This window comes from Mustela lutreola, chromosome 1 (assembly GCF_030435805.1).
Source record: "Mustela lutreola isolate mMusLut2 chromosome 1, mMusLut2.pri, whole genome shotgun sequence".
Taxonomy (NCBI): Eukaryota; Metazoa; Chordata; class Mammalia; order Carnivora; family Mustelidae; genus Mustela; species Mustela lutreola.
In genome coordinates, this window is record NC_081290.1 from 69,005,452 (window position 1) to 69,017,850 (window position 12,399).

The window sequence follows — 12,399 nt, forward strand, 5'->3', positions numbered from 1 at the left end:
TCCAATCGACATGAATTCCTACCACGTGGCATGTGGAGGCGTGGGGTGTCACTCAGACCTCCTTTATCCAGGAGGCTGTGGGGCCAGGATCCTTGGAATGGAAGCATGTAAACTGAAACTACGGTTTATATAGAGCCTTGGGGGCATGGTAGGTCAGATCCTCTGGGACAGAGGCAATCACCTAGGGGCTCAGTAGCGAGAATCATTGGATTTGCATAACCTGGCTCATAGAGGGCTTTCCCAGAGTTCATGTCGAGAACAATGAGGACCCGAATCTAGACAAAGGCCCTGACCCTGTAGACATGCACTGCAGGAAGCGAGTTCACCAGGGAATTTCTGGCCAATTCTCAGGAGCATTCTGCCCAAATCCATATCGTGAGAATTTGCTGATGTTGGGGGGCTAATCGGACTGCCTATAACCCGTGGACTAGAGCAATTTCTCACTTGGTGCATGGCATGGCCATCAGGAAAAAAGCAGCAGCTGAGGCTGCTGCTATGAGTGGGGGATGGCCTTGTGGCGGGGACAAGCAGGTGTCTCCCGCTATGAGAGGTTTCTGCAGCTCCGAAAGGCACTGTTTCCACTTAGGTGGGAGGAGGACTCATGGGGAGTGTTTCAGGGCTCCCCCAGGAGAGGATTAGAGGGACGGTCCCTGGAAAAGGAATACTGAATAACCAGGAGAGGTCTAGGACACAGAAATAGGGGCATGGCAAGCACCATCTGCCAATGCCACGCAGGGTACCACAGGAGGCTGAGAAGCAGGAGGTATTAGCCTTGCCTATGCGTGACTCATGGAGGGATTTCTGGCGGGGTTTGTGCCAAGATGAATCGGGGTCCCAGGCTAGGCCCAGGGGGCGGTCCTGCAGACATGCGACGCCAGAGGCGAGTTCACCCGGTGTTTTCTGGCCAATTCTCAAGAGCGTTCTGGCCAAATTGGGATGAATGTGGGCAGAATGCTTGTGAGAATGGCTGGCGTTGGGAGGGCCTGTGGACTGGCCTGTACCCTGTGGCCGAGGGCCCTTTCTCGCTCAGGGCATGTCGCAGCCACCCCAAAACGAGCCGAGACAACACAGCCCACCCAGTGGCCCAGCACAGGGGAGCTTTCCGGAGCAGACTTGAGGGAGGGCCTGTGGCCGGGCGTCCTCCTCTGTGCCTTTTCGGGACACTGGGACACCCAATGTTGGGGCTGGCCTCAGTGCGGGCACCAAGGTTTCTCTCCTTCTGAGGCTTTTCCACAGCTCCAACAGGCACCGATTGCACCGGGGTGGTAGGGGTGTCCCAGCACGGGACTCACGGTTCCCCAGGTGGAGGCCTCGAGGGGCAAGACCCTGGAAATGGAAGGCTGAGGAAGCAGGTGAGGGTTCGTGCCCGGGCCTCGGGACTGTCCCTGTCCCGTCTGCCAGTGGCAGGGAGGGGACCCCGGGAGGCTGAGGAGCAGGAGGCGTTGGCCTCGCTGGAGCCAGACTCCTGGCGGGATTTCTGGCGGAGTTTGGCGGTGACCACTCGGAATCCCTGGCTAGGGCGCAGCCCTGCAGCCGTGCAGCGCCCAAAGCGAATTTGCCTTTGCCGGGTGTGTTCTGGCCAATTCTCACAAGCATTCTGCCCAAACTGGGATCAGTTTGGGCAGATCGCTTGTGAGAATTGGCCGGTGTTGGGCAGCCCTCTGGACCGCCCTGTTCCCTGTGGCCGAGGGCCCTTTCTCACTCAGGGCATGTCACGGCCACCCAGAAAACGCACTGAGACGACGTGGCACCCGGGGGCCCAGGCGCAACGGAGCTATCCCGTAGTAGGGTTGAGGGAGGGGTGGTGGCCGGGCGTCGTCCTCTGACTTTTCGTGAGGCTGTGGCGCCGAGGGATTGGGCTGGCCTCTGTGGGGGAATGAATGTATCTCTCGCTCAAAGGCTTGTACGCAGCTCCAAAAGGCACCGTTTGCGCCAGGGTGGTCAGGGGACTTGTGGTGCGTGACTCAGGGTTCCCCAGTTGGAGGCCCCGAGGGACAGGACCCTGGAAATGGAAGGCTGAGGAAGCAGGTGAGGGTTCCTGCCTGGGCCTCGGAGCAGTCTCAGTCCCATCGGACACCAGGGAGGGGACCCCCAGAGGCTGAAGAGCAGGAGGCACTAGCCTCCTCTGTGCCTGACTCCAGGAGGGCTTTCTGCTGGGGTTTGGACACGACCACTCGGGATCCTGGGCCAGGCCCAGGGGGTGGCCCTGCAGTCGTGTGCCGCCAGAAGCGAGTTTGCCGGGCATTTTCCGGCCAATTTTCATGAGCATTCTGCCAAAACCGGGATTGATTAGGGCAGAATGCTTGTCAGGATTGGCCGGCGTTGGGCAGCCCTGGGGACTGCCATGTAACCCATGGCCGAGGGCCCTTTCTCACTCCTGGCATGTTGCAGCCACCCGGAAAATGTGCCGGGATGACGCGGCCACCCAGGGGCCCCAGCGCAGGGGAGCTATCCTGTAGTAGAGTTGAGGGAGGGGTGGTGGCCGGGCATCGTCCTCTGACTTTTTGGGCGGCTGGGGCGCCCTGGGATGTGGCTGGCCTCTGTGGGGGTATGAATGTATCTCTCACTCAAAGGCTTGTACGCAGGTCCGAAAGGAACCGTTTGCGCTGGGGTGGTCGGAGGACTAGTTGTGAGGGACTCAGCGTTCCGCAGTTGGAGGCCTAGCGGGACAGGGCCCCAGAAACGGAAGGCTGAGGAAGGAGGCGAGGGATCTTGCCCAGGCCTCAGGGCAGGCCCAGCCCCATTTCCTAGCGCCAGGGAGGGGATCCCTGGAGGCTGAGGAGCAGGAAGTATTGGCTTCACAGGAGCCTGACTCCCCGAAGGCTTTCTGGCGGGGTTCGGACGCGACCAGGCCAGGCCCAGGGGGCAGCCCTGAGACATGTGGCCCCCGAAGTGAGTTCTCCGGGTGTTTTCCGGCCAATTCTCACAAGCGTTCTGCCCAAATCAGGACCGATTTGGGCAGAGCGCTCGTGAGAATTGGCCGGCATTGGGCAGCCCTGGGGAGTGCCCTGTTCCCCGTGGCCAAGGGCCCTTTCTCGCTCGGGGCATGTCGTGGCCACCCGGTAAATGCGCCGAGAGGATGCGCCCCACACAGGGGACCCCGGCCAGGGGCGTTTTCCCAGAGCAGAGTTGAGGGAGGGGTGGTGGCTGGGCGTCTGCCTCTGTTCCATCCTTTTGGGCGGCTTGGGCGCCCAAGGATGGGGCTCACCTCAGTGGGGACATGAAGGTTTCTCTCGCTCTGAGGCTTGTCCAAAGCACTGAAAGGCACTGTTTGTGCCAAGGTGGTAGGGGTAGTCATGGCGCGTGACTACTCAGGGTTCCCCAGGTAGAGGCCCCGAGGGACAGAACCCTGGAAAAAGAAGGCTTTGAAGGCATTCGAGGGTTCGGGCCTAGGCCAAGGTCAGGACTGTCTCCATGGGCCAGCGTCAGGGAGGGGACACCTGTTGGAGCTCTTTGGGTTCAGAGATGAGGGAGAGAACTCAGCTGAGCGACAGACTCTGTTTGCAGCCTGGTGGGGCGCTAAAGGTAGGGATGACCTCAATGGGGGCATGCAGGTTTCTCCCGTTCTGAGGGTTTTGTGCAGCTTCAAAGGGCATGGTTTCCTCCTGGGTGGCAGGCAGAGTCATGGGTCCATAATTCAGGGGGCTTGGTGACCAGGCCTTTCAGAATGGAGGCCTGAGAACCCAAACTAGATTTAGGGTTAGGGCCCAGTGGCATGGCATGACTGATCTCCCAGCACTGAAGTGGTCTCCCCTTGGGGCTTAGTTGATGGTACACATCCAGTGGTGTGGCAGAATTTGGCTTTATGGCCAGGGGGACCACCACGGTTGGGGTTGGCTTAAGGGGGGCATGCAGCTTTCTCTTCCTCCAAGGGCTCAGAGTAGCTCTAGATGGTACGGTTTCATAATGCATGGCTGGCAGAGTCCTGCAGTGTCACTCAGAGGTCCTTAATCCGGGGGGCTTGGGAGCCAAGCCCCTCAGAATGGACGCCTGAACCCAAATTAGTGATAGAGTTAGGGCCAAGGGGCAATACAGACCCAATCTTCCAGTGCTAAGACAGGCTCCCTTCAGGGCTGAGTTGAAGGCATGTGTCTGGTGCCAGGCAGAATCCAACTTTATGGCCAGGGGGTCTGCTGATGGTGGAAGTGGCTTTAGGGGGCATGCAGGTTTCTCCTCCTCTGAGGGTTTGGAGCAGCTCCCTACCACAAGGTTTCCTCCTGCATGGTGGGTGGAGTCCTGGGTTCTTGATCAGGGATCCTTAATCTAGGGGGCTTGGGGGCCTGGCCTCATAGGATGTAAGCCTGAAAATCCAAACTAAGGTTAGGGTTAGGCCTAGGGACATGGCAGGGTCGATATGCTGGTGATGAGACTGGCTCCCTGGTGGCTGAGTTGAGGGTGGTTGTCAGGTGGTGTATTGGAATTCTGGTTTGTGTCTAGGGGGTGCGCAAATGCTGGGGGTGGCCCAGGTTCATACAGTTTTCTCCCGCTCTGAGTTTTCTGTTCAGCTCCAAATGGCACAGTTTCACCCTAGGCAGCTGGCAGTGTGCTGGTGTGAGACTTAGGCGTCCCCAATCTGATGGGCTTGGGAGCTAGCCCTCAGCCCTAGGGTTAGGCTTAGGGCCTAGGGGCATGGCAGGCCCTATCTGACAACGCTGAGGCAGGCTCCCTTCAGGGCTGAGTTGAGGGTATGTGTCTGGCGGCATGGAAGAATTTGGCTTCATGGCTGGGGGGGGGCACCAATGGTGGGGGTGGCTTTAGCGAGGCATGCAGGTTTCTCCTGCTCTGTGGGTTTTGGGCAGCTCCTAATGGCACAGTTTCTTCCTGGGTGGCAGCCAGAGTCCTGGGGTGTGTCTCAGGTGTCCCCAGTCTGGAGGGCTTGGGGGCCATGTCTCTGGGGACAGAAGCCTGAAAAGCCAACGTAGGATTAGGGTTAGGGCCTAGGGGCATGGCAGGCCCAATCTTCCATTGCTGAGGTGGGATCCCCCATGGGTTGAGTCAACAACAGGGGTCAAGCGGTATGTCAATCTCCGGTTTTGTTGCCATGTGGACCATCAGAGGTGAGGGCGGCCTCTGGAATGCATGTGGGTTTCTCCTGGTCTGAGGGTTCTTGGTAGCTCCAAATGGCATGGTTTTCTCCTGGATGGTAGGCGGAGTCCTTGGTTTTGGCTCAGGGGTTCCCAGTCTGAGGGATTGTTGGCCATGTCTCTGGGCATGGAAGCCTGGGTTAGGGCTTAGGGGTATCCAGGCCCTACCTCCTGGTGCTGAGGCTGGATCCCCAGGGGCTGAGTTGAACATGGGGGTCAGGAAGCACATCAGGCTGTGAGTTTGTGACTGCAGAGACTGTGAAAGTTGGGGGTGTCTTCATGGAGGCATGTGGGTTTGTTCCATTCTGAGGGTTCTGCTCAGCTTCGAATGGTACAGTTTCTTCCTGGGTGGCAGGCGGATTCCTGGGGTGTGACCCAGAGGTCCCCAATCTGGAGGGACAGTGCCAGTGTGGCTTTAGACCTGTGGAGGGTTTGTGAGCTGCATTAGGAGTCTGTGGAAGGCCTGGCAGTGCCAATTCATGCCACTGGAGGGAGTGGTGAGCCGTGGTGCGAGAGACCCTGGAAGGCATGGCAATGCTGCTTGCCACCACTGGAGGCAGGGCGAATGGCCAGTGGGAAACACACAGAGAGGAGTCCCTGCAGCCTGCTGGCTTTGAGGGCAGTGGGGGTGGTGCTGGGTGAGAGACCCTGAAATGTGAGGCACCACAGCTTGTTTTTACAGGTTGGAGTGGTGAGCTGTTTCTCCAGACTCAAGAGTGGTCATAAGAAACCTTGGAGCTGGGCCCCCACTCAGCATTGTGCCCTGTTTCCCCAGGTTTGCTCATTATCTGCTGTCAGGATGGTTCAGGAGGGTCCTCCCAGTTGGGCTCTGGAGCCAGGGGAAACCAAACCCAACTCATGGTGCATTTGGAACTGAGGAGTTGAGTGTTTGTTTGGAAGAGTATGTTTGTTTCTCCAAAAAGGACAAGGGCATTGGTCGGCGTTAGAAGGAAGTCAATGACCACTTAAGAAACAAGCATGTGTCTCTTCTTCTCCCAGCAATTGGAGCAGGTGTGCAGGCTTTAGGTGGGAGACACCTACTTATCCGCACCTGACAACCCTTCTTCACTCTGGCTCCACGAGACCTGAAGTTTGGAAATCAGCGTCCGAGCCAGTCATCCAGCTTGTCTCAGGATGTCAGCGTTCAGAGAAAACAGCAGGCCCATGGGGCACAATGTCACATCCATGTCAGGATGAGAGGTAAAAGTTCTCTTTCACCCTAAACATCCTGGGCTTTTCTCTTGTCTCCAGTGGAGCTCACAAATGGCACACTGAACCAGCTGTAAGCAATCTAGTGTGGGTGCCAGAGTTCCTGTTTCTCTGCAGGGACCACCTGGCAGGGATCTCATTTTTTCTGTTTATTTCTGGCATACAAAGGTATTTGGAACATCTTTTTCCTAGGCAATCCCTTGGATTCGACAGGGAAGATGAGATTGACTTGGTGTGTGTTTTGAACATAGAAAGTACTCCTTCATCTAACCGTGTTTATTCCACTGGGCGTAGGCTGTGGTGGAATGGCCAACATCTAGAGTTATGTGGCTGTTTGTGGTCAGAGAGAGACTTGGATGATGGCTTCTCCTTTGTCCAAGGTGATGTATCCTAATGGATTCGTCTTTGCCTCTAAAGAGTTCCAATTAGGGAAAAATCAAAATGATTCCAAGGAGCTTTGGACAATTTAAAAGGAATGCATGTCTTCCTAGTTTCACTCAAATGGCTATATATGGTTGGACATGCTGTATTTTCTCTGCAGTTTCATGGGTGATGAAGTCAGAAGGAGAGTCTTTGGGAATTTCCCTGGATAAAAGCAATCTGGTGGTTTCAAGGGACTTGGCATAAGGAACCCTGGGGTGAATTTCTGTGGCTGCTTGCCTGACGCTTGGTGAGTCAAGTTATCCCACAGGTTTTACATTTCCTCCTTAGGAAATTGCTGGCAGGGAATGTTCTGCATAAAGTGGAACCCTCGGGGGGCACCTAGGTGGCTCAGTGGGTTAAGCCACTGCCTTCTGCTCAGGTCATGATCCCAGGGTCCTGGGATGGAGCCCCGCATTGGGCTCTCTGCTCAGTGGGGAGCCTGCTTCACCCTCTCTCTCTGCCTACTTGTTATCTCTATCAAATAAATAAATAAAATCTTAAAAAAAAAATGGAACCCTCCTTCACTGGTGATGGGCATGCGGGTTGTTGCAGCCACTCTGGAAAAGAATATGGTGTGTCCTCCAAAGGCTAAGAACTGAGCAACACTAGGATCCAGCAATTGCCCTACTAGGTATTTCCCTAAAGGGAACAAAAATGCACATTCAGTGGGGCACAAGCACCGTGATATTTACAACAGCATTATGAACCATAGTAAAATAATGGAGGGTGTCCAAATGTCCATTCACTGATGAGTTATTTTATATATATATATATATATATATATACACATATATATTTATATATATACATATATATGTGTATATATGTATATATGTATACACATATATGTATATACACACACATATAGAGAGATTTATATACATGTTTGTGTATGTATGTATGTATGTATGTGTATTCATTCTACCACATCTTAATGGAATAGGAGCCAGGTTCAAAAAGGATGAAATCTTACCATCTGCAGGGATGTGGATGGATCTACAGTGGATTTAGTTAAGTAAAATCAGTAAGAAAAGACCAAAAGCCTATAACTTGACTTCTATGGAATTTCATAAAGATAACAGATGAATATAGTGAGGGGAGAAAGGCCAATGAGGAAACAGACTCTAACCTACAGCACAAACTGAGGGTTGCTAGAGGACAGGGTTGTGGGGGGAAGGGTTAAATGGGTGACAGCTATTAGGGAGAGTATTTGCTGTGATGAGCTCTGGGTGTTCTATGCAGGTGAGGATATCACAAAATCCACGCAATTAACACTGAAGCAAAGGAATGAACACTGCATGGAAACAAATTGGAATTGAAGTCAAGGAGGAAAGAAGAAGACCATGTTCTACTTCATGAGACTGAGGTAAGACTGGAATGACTTTTGCTCTCCTGTTCTGTAGCTCATCATTTTGAAACACCCTGTGACAGGATACACTAGTTTCCTATTGCATAAGGAGCCCTCAGAAAGCTGCCATGAGAGATTAGATCTCAGAGCATTTCCATGTTCCATTGATATGTTACTTTCAGTCTGCCTAGGTACAAAGGTAAGTGGAGAGAAATATGGCAGAAGAGGAAAGGAGGTATTAAGCATCCAAGATATAGCTTTCCCCTTTCTCATGAATGCCTGGGCCAGTGTAAATTGAGAAGGAGAGGGGATCTAGGCAGGGGAGTTCTAGGTCTGCCTAGAGCTGACAGGGGTCCCTGAGGAGAGCTGAGCTAGTGGTGTGGCAGGCCTGAACTGCTGGTGCTGAGGTGAGTTCTCCAAGGAGCTGAGTTGAAGATGGGGGTCAGGTGGTGCATCATAATTTGAGTTTGTAGCCAGGGGTCTGCAGAACATGGGGGAGTCCTCATGGGAGCATGCAGGTTTCTCTGGTGCTGAGGATTCTGCACAGCTCCAAAGGGACTGGGTGGCAGGTGGACTCCTACAGTGCTGGGTGGCAGGTGGACTCCTACAGTGTGGCTCCAAGGTTCCCAATCTATAGGGCTTGGGGGACAGGCCCTTGGTGAAGGAAGCCTGAAAACGCAACATAGGTTTAGGATAATGGCCTTGAGGAATGGCAGGCGTGATCTGCCGACACTGAGGTGGGATACCCTTGGGATTGAGTTCAGGGAATGTGCCCTGCAATGCAGAAGAGTCAGGGTTTCTAGCCAGAGGGATGGCTGATGGTGGGGGTTGCTTTCGAGGGGCATGCTGGTTTCTCCCTCTCTGAGGGAACTATGGATCTCCAAATGGCATGGCTTTCCCCTGTATGGCAGTTAGGTTTCTGGCTTGTTACAAAGAGGTCCTGAATCTGGGGAGTTTGGGGGCCAGGCCTCTTGGGATGGAAGCCTGAAATCAGAAACTAGAGTTATGTTAAGGGCCTAGGGCCATGGCATGCTCAATCTGCTGGTGATGAGGTGGGCTCCCTGGTGGACTGACTTTAGGGTGGGTCTCAGGTGGCACGTCAGACTCCGAGTTTGTGTCCAGGGGTGCCACAGAAGCTGGGGGTGACCTCAGGGTTGCATGCAGGTTTCTCCCACCCTGAGGGTTCTGCAGAGCTCCAAATGGCACGGTTTCCTCCCATGTGGCAGACACAGTCCTGGGGTGTCACTGAGGCATCCTTAATCTATACCGGCATGAGTCCCAGAGGTGCCCAATCTGGCGGGCTTGGGGGCAGGCCTCTGGGCATGAAAGCCTGTACACCCCACCTAGGGTTAGGTTAAGGGCCTAAGGGCATTGCAGGCCCAATGTGCCCATGCTGATGCGGGCTCCCCTAAGGGCCGAGTTGAGGGCATTGATCTGGCGTTGCAGCAGAATTCGGTTTTTTGGCCATGGGGGTGACTTACGGGGGCTGGAAGATTTCTCCCCATCTGAGGGTTTGGCACAGCTCCAAACCACAAGGTTTCCTTCCGTGTGGCAGGTGGAGTCCTGTAGTGTCACTCAGTAGTCCTTAATCTGGGGAATGTGGGGGCCAGGCCCCTTGGGATAGAAGCCTGAAAACCTGAACAGGGGTACTGGTAAGGGCCTAGGGGCATGGTGGCCCGATCTGCTGATGTTGAGGTGGGGTCCCCTCAGGGCTGAGTTGAGGGCATGTTTCCAGAAGCTCAGCAGAATTAGGTTTTATGGCCAGGGGTTGCCGCAGATGGTGGGAGTGCCTTTATAGGGGCAGGTTTCTCCCCCTCTGAGGGTTCAGCACAACTCCAAACGTCACATGTTCCTACTGTGTGGCAAGTGGAGTCCTGGGGTGTATGTTCCTTAATCCAGGGGGCTTTGTTGCTTGGACCCTCAGAATGGAAGCCTGAAAACCCAAACTAGGGTTAGGGCTAGGGGCATGGCAGGCCTGATCTGCCAGTGCTGAGGTGGGATCCCCTATGGGCTGAGTAGAGGGTATGCATTTGGTGGCAGGATGGAATCCAGCTCTATGGCCAGAAGGACTGCCAATGGTTGGGGTGGCTTTAGGGTGGCATGCAGGTTTCTCCCCCTCTGAGGGTTCATTGCAGCTCCAAACCACAAGGTTTCCACTCGTGTGACAGGCTGTGTCCTGTGGTGTTGCTCAGAAGTCCTTAATCTGGGGTGCGTGGTGGCAAGGCCTCTTGGGATGGAAGCCTGAAAATCCAAGCTAGAGTTAGGGTTAAGGCCTAGGGACATGCAGGCCCGATCTGCTGGAATTGAGGTGGTCTCCTGGGTAGGCCGAATGGAGGGTGGGAATCAGGCAGGAGTTGTGGTCTGGGTTTGTGTCTGGGGGGCAAAGAAGCTGGTGGTGTCCTTGGGGGGCATGCAGTTTTCTCCTGCTCTGAGGTTCCTGCACAGTTCCAAATGGCACCATTTTGCCCTAGGAGGCCAGCGTAGTGCTGGTGGTAGTCTCAGGCATCCCAGTCTGATGGGCTTGGGGTACAGAAGGCTGTACACCCCACCTAGGGTTAGGGTCTAGGGACATGGCAGGCCTAATCTGTAGGTGCTGAGAAGGGCTCCCCTCAGGGCTGAGTTGAGGGCATGTGTCCAGTAGCTTGGCAGAAACTGGCCTTATGGACTGTGGTGCCACCAATTGTGGGGGTAGCTTTACAGGGGATTGAAGGTTTCTCTCCCTCTGAGGGCTCAGCAGCTCCAAAGTGCAAGGTTTCATCCCATGTGGTGGTTGGAGTCCAGCAATGTCGCTAAGGGGTCCTTAATCCAAGGGGTTTGGCACAGGGCCATGTGTTCCAGTTTCCTTGTGGATGGCACCCAGAGTCCTGCATTGGGAATAAGGGGTCCCCAGTCTGGAGAGCTAGGTAGCCAGGCCTCTGGGGATGGAAGCCTGAACACCCCACCTAGGGTTAGGTTTAGGACGTAGGGGCAGGGCAGCCCTGATCTGCTGGTGCTATGGTGACCCATCCTGATGCCTGAGTTGAGGGCGCATGTCTGCAGGACCATGAGACTCCTGGTTCCTGGGCCTTGGGGGCGCCAGAGGTGGGGGTGGCCTCAGGGAGGCATGCAGGTTTCTCCCACTCTGCAGGTTCAGCATTTTTCTAAATGGCAGGGTATCCTCGTGGGATCAGGTGCAATGATGGGGTGCAGCTCAGGGGTCCCCCATCTAGGGGGGTTTGGGACCAAGTGTTGGAGGAAGGACGCCTGAACACACAATGTGGGCTAGGGTTAGCATTAGGGTTAGGGTTAGGCTTAGGGTTAGGCTTATGTCTTAGCGACAAGACATGTCGGATCTGCCAGCACAGATACTGGCTCACCCAAGGGCCGAGTTGAGGGCAGGACTCAGGAGGCTCCTAGGCCCTGGGTTTTTGGACTGAAGGGGCAAAAATGGCGGGAATGACCTCAGGGGAGCATGCCTGTTTCTACAGCTCTGAGGGTGTTAGAGAGCACCAAATGAAATGGTCTCCTCCTGGCTGAGAGGCTGCGTCCTGTCATTACTCTGATGCTCTCACTTATTGGAGAAATTGGGTGTCAGCCCTCTGGGGTCCGGAGCCTGAACACCCAACCTAGGGTGAGTGTTTGGTCCAGGGATAATGGCAGGCCTGATGTGCCAGGGCAGAGTCAGGCTCTCCGGAGGGCTGAGTTGAGGGCATTGTTCTGGCAGCTCGTCAAGCTCCGGGATTGTGGTGTGGGGTTCCTCGGAAGGTGACAGTGGCTTTAGGGGGCATGGAGGTATCTCCAGCGAGGAGGGTGCTTCACAGGGCCATGTGGTCCAGTTTAGTCATGAGTGGCAGCCAGAGTCCTGCATTGGGAATATGGCATCGTCAGTCTGGAGGACTAGGGAGCCAGGCCTCTGGGGACGGAAGCCTGAACACCCAACCTAGGGTTAGGGTTTGGTCATAGGGGCATCTAGTGGCGCTGTGGTGACCTATCCTGAGGCCTGATTTGAGGATATGTGTCTTCAGGACCATGAGATTCCTGATTCCCGGCCCTTGAGAGCGCTGGAGATGGCAGTGGTCTCAGGGAGGCATGCAGGTTTCTCCAGCACATTTCTAAATGGCAGGGTATCCTCCCGGGATCAGGTCAAATGATGGGGCGCAGCTCAGGGGTTCCCCATCTGGGGGGTTTGGGGACCAGGCGTTGGAAGATGGACTCCTGAACACACAACCTGGGCTAGAGTCAGGTTAGGGGTAGGGTTAGGTGTAGGGTTAGGGTTATGTGTTCGGGCCAAGGCATGTCGGATCTGCCAGTGCAAATATCCGCTCACCCAAAGGCTGAGTTGAGGGCGGGACTCAG

At 54.9% G+C, this 12,399-nt stretch overlaps 1 long non-coding RNA gene across 4 annotated transcripts in view; it reads left to right on the forward strand.

Moving 5' to 3' along the window:
* The window catches only part of LOC131827425 (uncharacterized), a 47,174-nt gene that overhangs the window by 13,754 nt on the left and 21,021 nt on the right, over window positions 1–12,399 (forward strand). For all 4 annotated transcript variants that reach the window (XR_009352021.1, XR_009352019.1, XR_009352020.1 and 1 more), the window contains exons 3-5: window positions 6,084–6,284; window positions 6,835–6,963; window positions 7,959–8,082. This is a non-coding gene — a long non-coding RNA (uncharacterized LOC131827425). The remainder of the gene's footprint in view (window positions 1–6,083; window positions 6,285–6,834; window positions 6,964–7,958; window positions 8,083–12,399) is intronic.